This window comes from Monodon monoceros, unplaced genomic scaffold, assembly GCF_005190385.1.
Source record: "Monodon monoceros isolate NGI ecotype Baffin Bay Population unplaced genomic scaffold, NGI_Narwhal_1 Super_Scaffold_16, whole genome shotgun sequence".
In the NCBI taxonomy this organism is placed as follows: domain Eukaryota; kingdom Metazoa; phylum Chordata; class Mammalia; order Artiodactyla; family Monodontidae; genus Monodon; species Monodon monoceros.
The window spans coordinates 95,755,157-95,769,331 of record NW_021703772.1 but is presented as its reverse complement, the minus strand read 5'-3'; positions in this window follow the sequence as shown (position 1 = coordinate 95,769,331).

Genomic DNA, 14,175 nt, shown 5'->3' with positions numbered 1-14,175 from the left:
AGTAAAACTGCAGAGTCCATGTTCTTAGCCACTATGCTGAACTGCCTCCTTTCTATCATTAAAAAGTAATATGTGCTATCAGTATGAATTTAATAAGAACAAGTAATATATGAAAGTTACTGGGGACTATAAAGGGAAGATAAAATTAGGCTTTAAAAAAATATGACTACCTTATATATTCAAATATCTCATGTAGAAGTGTTGCTTTCTTTGTCAAAGCAAGAATTAGGTCTATTGGAAGAATGAAATAAGATGGTCATGGTACGTAGTTAGCACAGTGCCTGAAAACTAGTGTGAGCTCATAAGTTTGGAGCCATTATTGCCATTATTATGATGATGATGGTGGTCGCTCAGGAACTATTGATGTCATTGCTGCCTCTTCTTCTCCCTGTTACTGCTCTGCCTTACTCTGCCCAAATCTTCAGTTGGAATCAAGGACAGAATTGATGGGTTCATGCTTATTTCTTAAGGAGAAGAAAGGAGCAAAGAGGCACATTTCATGGCTTTATGGACACCTCAGTTTTACCCAGGAAGGTCTAAGATTAAATGTACCCTCCACACTGCAGCCAAACTGGATTATTCTTTCTCCTAGATGTCTTATATGTTCCCCGTTCCAAATCTTTGCTCAGTCTGTGCTCTCCACCACAAATGCTTTCTCTCCCAAATCCACTGGTGTCTGCCAGTTCTTCCAGGCACCTTGCAAATTTTTGCACATACCCAAAGCTTTCCTTCCTCCTGCTAAGAGAATCAATGCATTCATCCATTTATTCATTTTGCATACATTCATCAACATCTATTCTACTGGGTGGCAGGCACTTTGAAAGGCAATAGAGATGATAAAACCCAGGGAAGCCTTAGCTTCTGCCTTCAAGGGGACAAGAAAATCAATGATTAAATGCCATGTCATCATTGCTATGAATGTAAGTTGAACAATATTGCTCCTTCCTTCCTTTGAACTATATTCCCTTCTTTGCATTCTTTGTGGGACTCAGAATATTCTGTCCACTGTTACAATTATGTATGCTCCTCTCTTACATCCTGATTAGTATATAAGCTGACTGAGGCCAAGGAACATGCCTTTGCTCCCAGGATCATCAGAGCAACCTCAAGTTCAGAATCTCCCTAAATACCTAAGAAACACTTTTTGCGTTACACCCTTAATCCTGCCATGCTGTACGTTAGAACAATACTCCATTTACAAAAACAACTCTGAAGGGTTAGCCATTAGGAAAACTCAAAAAAAGTTTTCTTCATCATCTTCCAGGTTTCTTTAACAAGCAACACCCAAGCACCCCTCAGTCACATTCAGACACAGAGTGAGTGAGAAGCAGGGAGATTTCGAGCTTCAGTTTCTTGAAAGCCATTGCTGCAGCAACATACAATCCATAAATGATTTATGATTCTTTATTACTGGGCCTTACAGCCCTGAGCAATTGTATCTGCCAAAGAGAGAATATTCACTTCAGAGTTTTGGATGTAAATATTCAGTCCCTTGTGCTTAGCGTGTCATTGCTAATGGTATATAAAGAATGATGCAAGAGAAATATAAATAATCACTTGGCTCTACAATGAAAATAGCAGTTCTGACTATAACCAGCCAAAAATGAAAGAGGGCAAACTTCAAACTCAAGTCAGGAGGTGATCATCTGTGTCCACCTCAGAAAGGAATTCTTACCGTCAGAATACAGAATGTTTTTTTTTTCAAAGAAAGGCACTAGCCCATTTCTGCAACTCCACTTCAGCCAACAAGACAGGTAAAACTCAAATTACCAATGGGTTGTATTTTTAAAGGTCATTTTAAAGTTGAATGTTGAGGACCAAATTTCCAACATCTTTGAAAGTGTTCCAGTGGGACAGTGGGATTCCAGTTCCAGTTTTCAAACACAGGGATGGGAGGACAATCTGAAAGGATTGATTTGGCTGCTCAACGTGGATAAGCAGGTGCCCTCTTCTGTGGCAGGCTGCAAAAACGGCCACAAAGACCTCCCATACCTATACACGCACCTCTCTGCAATGTGACTTAGCAGGTCCTTTTAAGGGGGAGTGGGGGAATCGATATCTCCCCTCTTGAATCCAATGGTAGAGAATACATACTTATCTCTTGGATTCAGGTGTAGTCATCATGACTTGCTTTGGCCAATGGTACAACAGTAAATGGGATACAAGCAAAGACTTGCAAAGTGCTTGTGCATTGAGACTTGCTCCCTCTTGCTCTTGGGAACATTGCATGGCCATTTCTCACCCAAATGATATAAAGCCAACAACGAGATAGGCGAGAGAGTTGGTCGTAGCCTATTCAGTCACAGTTAAGCCACCAGCAGACAGCAGAAATCAGCTGACCAGAAGAAATGGCCAACCAACCCACAGAATCATGAGAAATAAGAAAAGTTATTAAGCTATTGGATTTTGGTGACATCTTATGTAGCAAAAGCTAATTGGTACACCTTCATCCTATGCTATCTACTCCATGTAAATCTCTCTCCAAGTTCTCCATTTTGGGGACAGAAACCACCTTCCCAGAACTTGTGTAAATTAAACTCAGAACTCACAGTACAGGAACCTTTCCCTCTTTTGCACTCCTGGGGTGACAGTTGCAGGTGGAAAGTAGGGAGCTGTGACTTGGCAATTATCAGAAAAGACCATCCCCGCTCTGTCTTGAACAACGCCTGTGATAGCATAGATGGGGGACTAGGGACTCCAGGATGGAAAATGGAAGCAGAAGACAATGTAATAAATACTCTCTGATGGTGCAAGGAATTCCAAAGTGGAAGACTTGCATATCAGGGTCTGCCTTTCCCAAGCCAAATGTTTCCAATACATCCTAGCATCCACCAAAATCCCTCCATATTTATGAAGGAGGCTTCAGGTCCTGTAATAGGTGGCCCAAGTAGTTTCCATGCACTGAGAGAGAGTTGGCATTGGTGTTGAATGAGCCCGCCACTGGACCTACCACTTAACTAACCCCTAGCTATTTTCCTCACTTCTGACCATTTTGCTTTGACATCTGTCTCCCTAATTGTATACATTTTCTAGCACCAAATGGAGGCATTTGGCCTGGGATTGCCAAATACCCAATACAAATGCTGTTCCACCCCATTTCCACTAAGGACTGCTATATGACCAAATCTGTTCCTGCTAGACCCAGTTTCAGAAGCCCTCCTCACACACTGCTCCAAGAATCCACTTACCAATCAATCAGAATTGACACATAAGCTGACCTCTTCTTATCAGCCCTGTCCTGACTCCATCCTGAGTCATGTCGAATGCTGTTTTGTCCACAGTCATCTTCAACACTGTATCTATCAATCCTATTTTTATACATTTTCCCATACCTCGTACATCATCATGATAGGGAATTTTAACCTCCTTTCTTGACTCCTTCTTTGCCCCAACTTTTGTTTTCTTTATTCTATCTCATCTACTTTTAATTTAGATGACCTTATTTAATTCCATATATTTTCAAAGATTACCATACCTCTGTATTGGAACAAAGTGATGTGTAAATATGTATTTATGTAATTGTCTTTTTTTTTACTTGGAAGTAAAGATTTCATTTGCCTATTGCTAAGTTCATCCTGTGGTTTTCCCTATATTTCTGTTACAACATCTTTTTGGATTCTGATTCTTTTTAGCCAACATGACTTAGCCTCTCCCCCCACCCCCGCCAATGTCATGTCATCTGAAAATATGGTATATTATGCCTTCCATGTCTTAATCCAGATCCATGATAAAAATTGTCAAAGGAGAGAGAAAACCTTGGCAGACTACTGAAGATCTTCCTCCAAACAACCTCAAATCATTCATCAGCTATGAATCTACCTAACATTACAGGCTCCAGCCCACATCTCCATACTGATATCACAAGAATCCATCAAATGCCTAAAGAAATGAGGAAGGGGAACATTCCATTCAGGGAGAATAAAATGAGAAAAAGAGCAGAGAAATATAAGATTTATTTCAGAAGTGGAGAATATTTTCTTGCATTGAGAAATTAAGGACTTCCCTGGTGATGCAGTGGTTAAGAATCCGCCTGCCAATGCAGGGGACACGGGTTCGAGCCCTGGTCCGGGAAGATCCCACATGCCGCGGAGCAACTAAGCCCGTGCGCCACAACTACTGAGCCTGCACTCTAGAGCCCGCGAGCCACAACTACTGAGCCTGCTCACCACAACTACTGAAGCCCGCACGCCTAGAGCCTGTGCTCTGCAACAAGAGAAGCCACCACAATGAGAATCCCGCACACCACAACTAGAGAAAGCCCGCGCGTGGCAACGAAGACCCAACGCAGCCATAAATAAATAAATAAATGAATAAATTTATTTTTTTAAAAAAGAAATTAATATGAGTCTATGTAAAAAACAATTCCGATTTCTTTGAACAGGTCCACATTTGGAAGTGTGTTGAAAGTTGTATCGTTTCCCCTCATTAGGAAAAGTAATTATTCTCTCATGTATGTTTCCATAGAACTTGATTCATCAGCTTCCTTTAGTCCTGGTAGTCATTAGTGTGGTTCACCAGATATTTCTCCTTTTCTTCCTTCTGGATGCATGATATGGCCTCACTCTCCTGCCCTCTTGAGGTTTGGCATGTCCACGTGACTTGCTTTGTCCAAAGAAATGTGAGTGAAAGTGTTAGGTCACTTTGGGTCGAAGCCTTTAAAAGCTGATTTACCTCTGCCATGGTGCCTGAGAAGCACAGGTTGAGATGAAGTCTCCATCAGCCTGGGTCCCTTGGTGACACCATGAGCAGAGCTCCTCTACTGAACTACACCGACCTTGCATATAAATGAGAAGCTTTGTTGTTTATTACTGCAACACAGCCTATCCCAAGCAAACCAATATATAGAGCTTGCTTGTGTGTGTGAGAGTGTGTGTCTGTATGGGGGTAGGAGAAATGAAGATGTTTCAGGTATTGGGGATGTAGCAGGGAATAAAATAGATAAAATTCCCTGATCTTATGGTGCCTACATTGTATTACAGGAAGCAAGTAACCCTCTGAATCTTCATTTCATATGATTCAGAAATTTCATTATCAGTTGTGTTATAGTGGGAAGTATCTGAGAAAGCCAAATGTTGGACAACTTTCTCTTCCCCTTAGTCATACAGGGATGAGTAAAAGGAACTGTCTTACCTTCTTTTTTTTTTTCATATTCTTTTCCATTATGGTTTATTACAGGATATTGAATATAGTTTCCTGTTCTATACAGTTGGACCTTGTTGTTTATCCATCCTATATATAACAGCTTGCATTTACTAATCCCAAACTCCCAATCCATCCCTTCCCCACCCCCTCCCTTGGTGACCACAAGTCTGTTCTCTATATCTCTGAGTCTGTTTCAGTTTTGTAAATAAGTTCACTTGTGTCATATTTTAGATTCCACATATAAGTGATACCATATGGTATTTGTCTTTCTTTGTCCAACTTACTTCACTCAGTATGATAATCTCTAGGTCCATCCATGTTGCTACAAATGGCATTATTTCATTCTTTTTTATGGCTGAGTAATATTCCATTGTATATATGTACCACATCTTCTTTATCCATTCATCTGTCGATGGACATTTAGGTTGTTTCCACATCTTGGCTATTGTGAATAGTGCTGCTATGAACATAGGGGTGCAGGTATCTTTTTGAATTAGAGCTTTATCCAGATATATGCTCAGGAGTGGGATTGCTGGATCATATGGCAACTCTATTTTTAGTTTTTTGAGGAACCTCCATACTGTTTTCCATAGTGGCTGCACCAATTTACATTCCCACCAACAGTACAGGAGTTACCCTTTTCCTTGAGTCTCTCTATTTGAACACATGTCTCTAGCACAAGGGGTCCTTTCATTCTTCCCTTAGCAACAGCCAGGGCTGCTGTCATTTGCTCCACCCTCTCTAACCAGCTCCCAGGTAATGCTGATACTGCCGTTGTGTGGACCACACTTTGAGTAGGAAGGGTGTGGACTCCCCAGGGCTTCAGCTGGAAAGTCTGACACCCTTTTTCTCCCAAGAGCTGGAGTGGAAATGGGTGGGAAGGAGGGCAAAATCCAATAGTCAGTTGTGAGCCTTCAGCTCAGATTTCCTTTTTTGTGTTTGCCAGCATTTATTTCCTTTCATTTAAGTTGTATTCATCTTGATGGCTCATCTGAATCAGTACTTATACAAAGCTCACCTGCGATTCTATGTGCAGCCCACAGTGGAGAATCACTCAGCATAGGTACCTTTCCCAGGAATGGCAGAAAGTTCTTTCTGCAGAAAGTAATGTGCTGAGGAGTCAGTAGTCCCCCTATTATGTAAAATAGAGCTGCATTGCTTTTTTGATTGGAATGGGGGTGGGGCTATTACTCAGGAGTGACATTAACCTTTAATAGCATTTAACCCCTGTTGTTCCACAGGTGGATTCAATTAAATTCTTGGAGTCCACTATTCTCCCACTGAGGGAGGGGCTACCAATATCTCCTTCTATACAATGTACTGATATTGGAGGAAATCTGAATATTTATTTATCTATAAACTCATGCATTTTACTGAACAGAATGTGGGCTTTGCTTATGTTAAACTCTCAGATTCTGACTGTGATTAACAGGTTTTCTTTATCTATTTCTTTTCATTGTCACATAATCTCCCGTTTGTTCCCAACAGGTCTGCTCTGTGAATTTACTTTCCTGACATTCAAGCCCTGGGCTCTCAGGATTTCAATCTTCCCTTTATTTACATCTCCAAGCTTTTAACTAGGTCAGAAGTCATGATCCATTTAACAAATAGTACCGGCCACTGCCTGAGATGAGAAAAAGAAGACTGACAACATTTACTGAAAAATAAGAAAATGTGAGAATTCATCCACAGAAATGAATAGTCACGTTTTCTACAGCAGTGTTATGCAAACCGCAGGTTGCCACATACTAGTGGGTCATGAAATTAACTTAGTCATTTGTGACCAACAATTTCCAAGGATATAGAATAGAAAACATCAGCATTTGTCAGGTATAAGGAAAGATATTGTTTTATGAAATTGTGTTTCATATATCTGCCTGTGAATGTGTGTCTGTTTGCATGTCTTGACTGTGGGCTGCGATATAAAACATACTGAAAATCATTCATCTAAAGGGTCTCGGGTGATGTGGGACATTCTAAAGAGTGTTAGAATGGCATTTCACTGTGTCTTTCACCTTCCTATTGACCGCCCTCTTCCCTTCTGCCTTTCTGCCTCGCAAACTCTTCATCCCCTCCCCATAAAGCTGGTGTTACTCCAAATACCAGAGCAAAATATATTAAAGCTGAATCTACGTGAGTCTTTAGATTTCCATCAATCCAGGGCTGTAGTTGGCTCAAACGACCTTTTGTTTGTCTGGCTAGAGAGTGTATTAAAGCTAACTAAAGACAAGTGAAACTAACTCACAGACTGCCAGTGGAGAACTTTGTATGGAAATTTACACTTAAGGTTGTAGAAACAAACGTTTCGAAGGCAAAACTGTATTATATACAGCTCGGGTTGTTTCTTTTAAACACACAGGTTTGTTTTTTTTTCCCTCATCGCCCAAAATTTCAACACAAATTCATCTAGCAGAGCAATACTGAGAATATAACATCTATTTTCAATCACTACCTTCCTGGATCATTTTGCTCTTACCCCTGGAGGGCTTGTCAAACTTTTTGAAGGAACAAAGCCAAAGTCAAAAGTGAAATGATAAAGCTTGGGAGTGAATCGAGGAAGAGAAAAATGCATACACAAGCAACCCCCAGAGGGATGGGAGAAGAGAAGTTGTGAGAGAAAGAGACCCCACAGGGAGGAACAAAACACGTTCAGACCAGCTTCAAAAATTCTTCAAGCTAGGCACAGTAGGAAGAGGTTCAAATAACATGTGCTTCTCTCAGTAAAACTCAAATACAAAAAGACACTGCGCAGGACCAGGGTTTTGTAATATTTGCCTGCACCTGTTCTGTACAGAAGGACCTGGTGGGCACTGGGAATGGAATTCCTTGCAAGCAATAATTTCACTTTGATGGGTAAATTAATATGAATATAGCCATGACTATGACAACCATGTAAGCAATTATAATGTATAAAGGCAATATGAAAGAGTGGTATTTACTAGGTCAGAGCTATATAAATTCCAGGTAATAGAATAGAACTGGAATTGAACTTTCCCTAGTCATCCAAATTAGACACCCGTCCAGCCCCAGGTCAAAGGAAAATTTGGCAAAGCTCACTAAGTGCACTGAGCTTCAAACGATACACCAGAGCTCATTTATTGAAGTGCACTTGCAACTAACCCTACATTAGACTCTTAACTAGATTTTCTGGTAAAAAGATCATAATCAAAATTCAAATATACAATTCTAATATTTTTATGAAATAACTTAAACATTATTGTAAGGAATCTAAACATTGACTTTCACAAACTAAACTGCAGGCAAAAATCTCAGTTTACAAATAGCACTTAAACTTTGAGGTAACATAATTAGCAAATAAATCATTTACTGTCAGATCTTAATCTCTGCTCCATGTTACCAGGATATCAAGTTCAATTTGTTTCAGCAAATATTTACTGAGTATATAATACAGTCATCTTTTATGGTGAGAGAACAGTCCTATATCTTTTAAAACATTATCATTTGAAATAATTTTACACTTACAGAAAATCTGAAGAACTCTAATTTGTCTTTTTCTTTTCTTACTCAGTCTGCTTAATAGTTTATCAATTCAATTTTACTGTTTTTGTTGCTGCTGTTTTCTCCCAAAGAATCAGCTTTGGGTTTCATGAAATTTTTTCTATTGTTTATCTGTTTTCAATTTTATCAATGTCTGCTCTTTCATTTATTATTTCCTTCCTTCTGCTTGCTTCGTGTTTACTTTGTTTTTCTTTTCTAATTTCTTAAAATAGAAGTTTAGGGGCTTCCCTGGTGGCGCAGTGGTTGAGGGTCCGCCTGCCGATGCAGAAGACGCGGGTTTGTGCCCCAGTCCGGGAAGATCCCGCATGCCGTGGAGCGACTGGGCCCGTGAGCCATGGCCGCTGAGCCTGCGCGTCCGGAGCCTAGGTTAGAAGTCCGTCATGCTTCTCACTGGGCTAAAGGCAAGGTGTCAGCAGATTGTGTTCCTTTCTTAAGGCCCTAGGAAGGAACCCATTTTCTTGCCTTTTCCAGCATCTTGAGGCCACCCCCATTCCTTGGGTCATGACCCTCTTCCATCTTTAAACCAGCAACACTGTATCTCTCTGACCACTCTCCCACAGTCACATCTTCTGCTTCCTTCCAGTTCTAAGAACCCTGTGGTTACATTTTCCTCCTTCACTTTTAAGGGTCATGGTGATTATATTAGCAATCACACCAGATGCCCATGCCTCCAGAAAATTCAGAATAATCACCCTATGTCAAAGTTTTAATTTAATCACATCTGCAAGGTGCTTTTTGCCACGTAAGGTAACATATTCACAAGCTCTGGGAATTAGGACGCAAACGTCTTTCAGGGGCCATTATTCTGCCTGCTACAGGGGTTAACTGGAATGGACTTTAGTCATGGCTATTACTAAGAGTGGTCATCTTCCATGGGGCCAAGCCACCCATGCATGAGTGAGCAACCAGTCCTTTCAAATTATATCATGGAAAACCAGTCCTTCCAAATTATATCATGGAAAACCAACCACCCCTCACAATGTATATACAACACCTGCACTTAAATACAAACTACCATGCTCAAATACTTCCTTAGGACCTTCTTGCTTAAAACTTATGTGAACAGCTTTAAATAGAGCTGTCCCTATTTAGAGAGCTGTCTGAGGTCCGAAAGGCTCATGGCAAAATGGCCTTTGCTCGAAGGACCTGCTGATATCATTTGCAAATGAAATGTAAGAAGAAAAGGGAAATAATTGTCTATCTCAGTGTTTCTTCACAACTGGGGTCTATGAAGCAAAAGCCTTTTGAGATGCAAGACACACACACATACACACACACACACACACACACACACACACACACACACACACCCAAAGGCACACAGGATTCTGTAGTCATTCAAGGAAATGCTAAATATTACCCACCTCTCAAGGATTCTCAATGCATGTTAATATTTTAAAGCTCTGAGGAAATATGTGTGTGATCAATCTTCGGCTTCTTGAAAAATATAAAGGGAGCATCCAACTTTAACTTGACCTCTGTTTGGCCCTGTGGTACCCTTACTGGTCCCATACCCTCATGGGTGAGAACAGTTTCCCATCTGCTTCCAGAATTCCTTTCTGCTGAGCTTTAGGGCAGACTGCAATAAGTTTGAAGGCTTCTATAAGAGTAGTCTCCAAATTTGTTCTGATCTGATTATCTATTTCCTCAGTAAAATTTTATATATCTATATACAGACATTCAAATTTTAATGTGTAAAATTTTTACATGTATTATTGTACTAATATATACCCACATCAAATAGGTAATTATAACAAAAATCACATAAGAATCATAAGAATTATCTTATATATTTTGATAATTATGGTTGCTTAATATCACCAATAGTTAATACCTCAAGAGAAAGTATACATTTTGGGTTAGGGTTGTCTTTACTAAACCTGGATGTAAATTCATTCTATCAGCTAGTTCTCTTGCAAGTGATTTTCAATGTTTTGTCCCATTTCTTATCAGATCTTACAAGATTATTTTTCCTCCGCAATATCACTGAAGAAGTACTCATCCTAGAAGTAGAAGTATCAGCTGTTCTATTTTCTTGGACCTGATCAGGCTTGCTTTTATCATCTTGGATCTATGATAGGCTCATATGCTGGTTTGTTTTATGTGGTTGTGTTGCAGCACTCATTTCAACCCATTTGCCCATTTGGTGAAGATCAGTTTAGTTAAAGAGAGATAACGAGTAGTTGTAGTGAACCCAGCCCGTGTAACATGGTATGCTGAAACCAAGTGTGGGCACTACAGACGAGCCCTCTCAGTTGTGGAACACCCTCCTTCATTCGGCACCTTGCCTGACTAAGAGAGCAGAGGACTTGCTGACATATAGCCCAAATCTATGTATCTATATATGTGACATTAGTAAAGATTAATTCCTTTCTCCCAGTTTTAGTAAAAATCAATAAAAGTTTGAACATTTTCCTCCTAAACCTTATTGGATTGTCTTGCTTACCCTCCAGGTGTTCTCTCCATATGCCATGACTACCCTTCATCCCAAAACTGTGGCTGTGAATTTAGGGAGGTCAGAGTTTAATTCCAGATCTGCTGTCCTAACCCATTTCAGAGTTTCAAGGACAAAGTGCTCAGTAGTGCCCAGTAGCACTCTTGGGAGGATAAACACTGGATTTTTGTTTGGGGAGATCAGTCTCAGGAAGATGGGGACAGGCCTGCCCTGAGAGATACTGATCTCCTTCCCTGAGGGCTGGTGGACCACAGGCTTAATGGTTAACTGGATGTGCCAGGAGAGAAAAAAGGCCAGGAACTGTTGCAGGGAAGCTCTTTTCCCCAGGCAGTAGATCTCACCTGGAAGAACACCCATGAGAGTAACATTCTTGGTCTTCCTTGGGGAGACAGAGTGAATTGCTGGTTGGATATTTTAGAGCACGGGAAGCTGGGTGTATGGAACTCAGTCCTTTCCTTTCTCTTGAGCATCTCCTTGGCCTGCACATGGGACACTCATGCGAGACAGACTCTACCACTACTGGGGAGGCCTATGGGTCCTTGGGGTTGCCTTTGAGTGTGCACCCATTGTTGCTACATACCTAGGTCACATTCTTACATATATTTCAATCCCTATGTGACTAGTTTCTTTGTTTACCTCTAAGTGGTTCCAAACTGGGTCAGGAAAACGAAATAGTGGAAAATTGTGGGATCCGGTGCAAATTTACTTTAACTCATTGAGTCTCTGTTTCTATGCCACAAAATGATGCTAGTAGCATCTGCCGTTTAGGTATTGCCTAGCCCACACCTTAACACCTATTGGCTATTTATTACATGCAGGCATGTGCTAGGTCCTTTTGTTACATTCCCTCATGTAATCTTCACAGTAACTACGTAAGGTAGGAATCATTATTATCCTTATTTTAAGATGATGATGCTGACACTTAGAACGTAAACAAGATAACGTGGACCATACCCTTATGAGACTTACATTTTAACATACAAGCAAAGAAAGCGTTCAGAACCTACAGCCCAGGTCTTGATTCCCTTTCAGAAGAGCGAACCAAATAGAAATGACAGAGGTTGAACCAAAAGTCAACAATCTACCACCAGCCAATTTTTCTTATTCTCTAGTGGTCCTCAGGGCTCAGAGTCCTAAAAGCCCTAGTCCCCCACCCCCAAACCTCTTTTTTGTATCTAATGTGCTTCAAATGGCCAGTTATGGCCCATCAATGAGTCATGAAATTAATTTGTGGTTCATGGCCAACATTTTTTCTAAGGGAAGAGGAGCGCCGGGGAGAGTAGGGGAGGGAAAAGGAGGGAATAGCTTAGAAAAGGAAGTATCAGAGTGTAGACCACATAAGGACCATATTATATTGTTTAGTGAAATGATTGCTCTGTGTGTGTGTGTGTGTGTGTGTGTGTGTGTGTGTTGCATGTACATGCTAGGTTGCAATGTCAAGTGTATTTTCTTACTGTGGATCATCCCAACTATTTTAAATTCTGGTTCCATCTTACTTGGCTTATAATAAGCTTGTTTTCATGGTGTTAGGGCTGGTTCTACCCTTGCTTAATGTTCTCCTTCTTCCCCTATGTTTCTAGGCTGCCTCTGGAAGAGAAAAGTGAAAGGGGCCCCGTGTGCATAAGACAGTAGCGAGAGGGAATGTGACAGAAAGTGGAGATGCAAACGGAAGAGGTGAGTGGGGCCAGTCAGGCAGTCCTGGAATGACGTGTGTGGATTTTGTTCTTAAGTGTAAAGGAAAGCCTTGGAGGGCATTTGATTTAGGGAAGTGATACAATTCCATTTATCTCATAAAAAGAACCCTGTAATTATTGGGTAGAGAGTAAATAGTAGGAGGCCAGAGTGGAAAGAGATAAGAGACCAGTGGCACGTTCTAAGACAGTAGTCATTGAAATGAACAGGAGAGCATGGAGGCTTACGTGCCAGTCAGGATTTGCCCAGACAATTGGAACTACTAGGAAATATACATGATAAGGATTGTACCTTACACAGCGGGGCAGCCAGTTACACAGACTATGCGGGCTGTTGTTTCGTGCCTGGTGCTAGAGCCCGAAGACCACAGGGAAGGGAAACAGCACAGGAAGTGTGGGAAATAAGAACAAGTGAGAACCTGGGAGGCTGAGCTGGACATCACCAGAAAAGACTGCCCCCTGCACTGGCTCTCACCACCTCCAGGCCTTCAACTTCAATGACGGCTCATTCCTGAGTGAAAAGCTGGCACCCGTCAAGGTGCTAAGATGTACCTAGTCCGGGATTCAGAGAGGCTGGAGTGAAAGATCACAAGGAGCCAGAGGCCATGGGGCCTGGCCACACCCCACACCAACTAGGCATCACAGCAGATAAGCAACCATACAGGTGAGATGCAATAGCCTTTGCACACCACACCCCACCTTCTAAGCGTAAAAAAATACCACCCCTTCACTCCCTCTTCCAAGTCATGTGAAGTATGTTTCTTGAGGCCTGTGCCTAGTATGTGGATATGTTCACATGGCTGGAAGCTCCCTGACCCCTACTGATTAAGGATTTTTATAGAGGTTTCATTAGGTAGGCATGATTGATTAAATCATTGGCCATTGGTGGTTGAATTCACTCTCCAGCCCCTTTCCTCTTCCTGGAGGTCCAGGTGTAGAGCTAGAAATTTCAGCCTTCTAATCCCGGCTTGGTATTTTCTGAAACTATGTAGCCCCCCCACTTCTACCCCCTTACCTCCCAACCCAGTCAACCGCCTACCTTGAATAATCTCATTAGCATAAAAAAGACACTTTTATCACTCAGGAGATTCCAAGGGTTTTAGGAGCTCTGTGCCAGGAACTGAGCAGAAAGTTGAAAAAAAAATTTTTTTTTTTTTATACTACAGGGTGTAAAGGTGTTATGACTAGGGGAGAAGACTCCAGAGCACGCAGTACTGCCCACAGTGCAAGGAGACGGGGCAGAGGAAGAGTGCCACAGTACAGGCTGCTGGAGAGTTTGAGGACCATGGAATCCTGCCAGCAAGTACTAGAAAGGCAAAGGGGGTGACTGATAGGTGAATGCAAAAGGACATGCTACCGAAGGTTGCC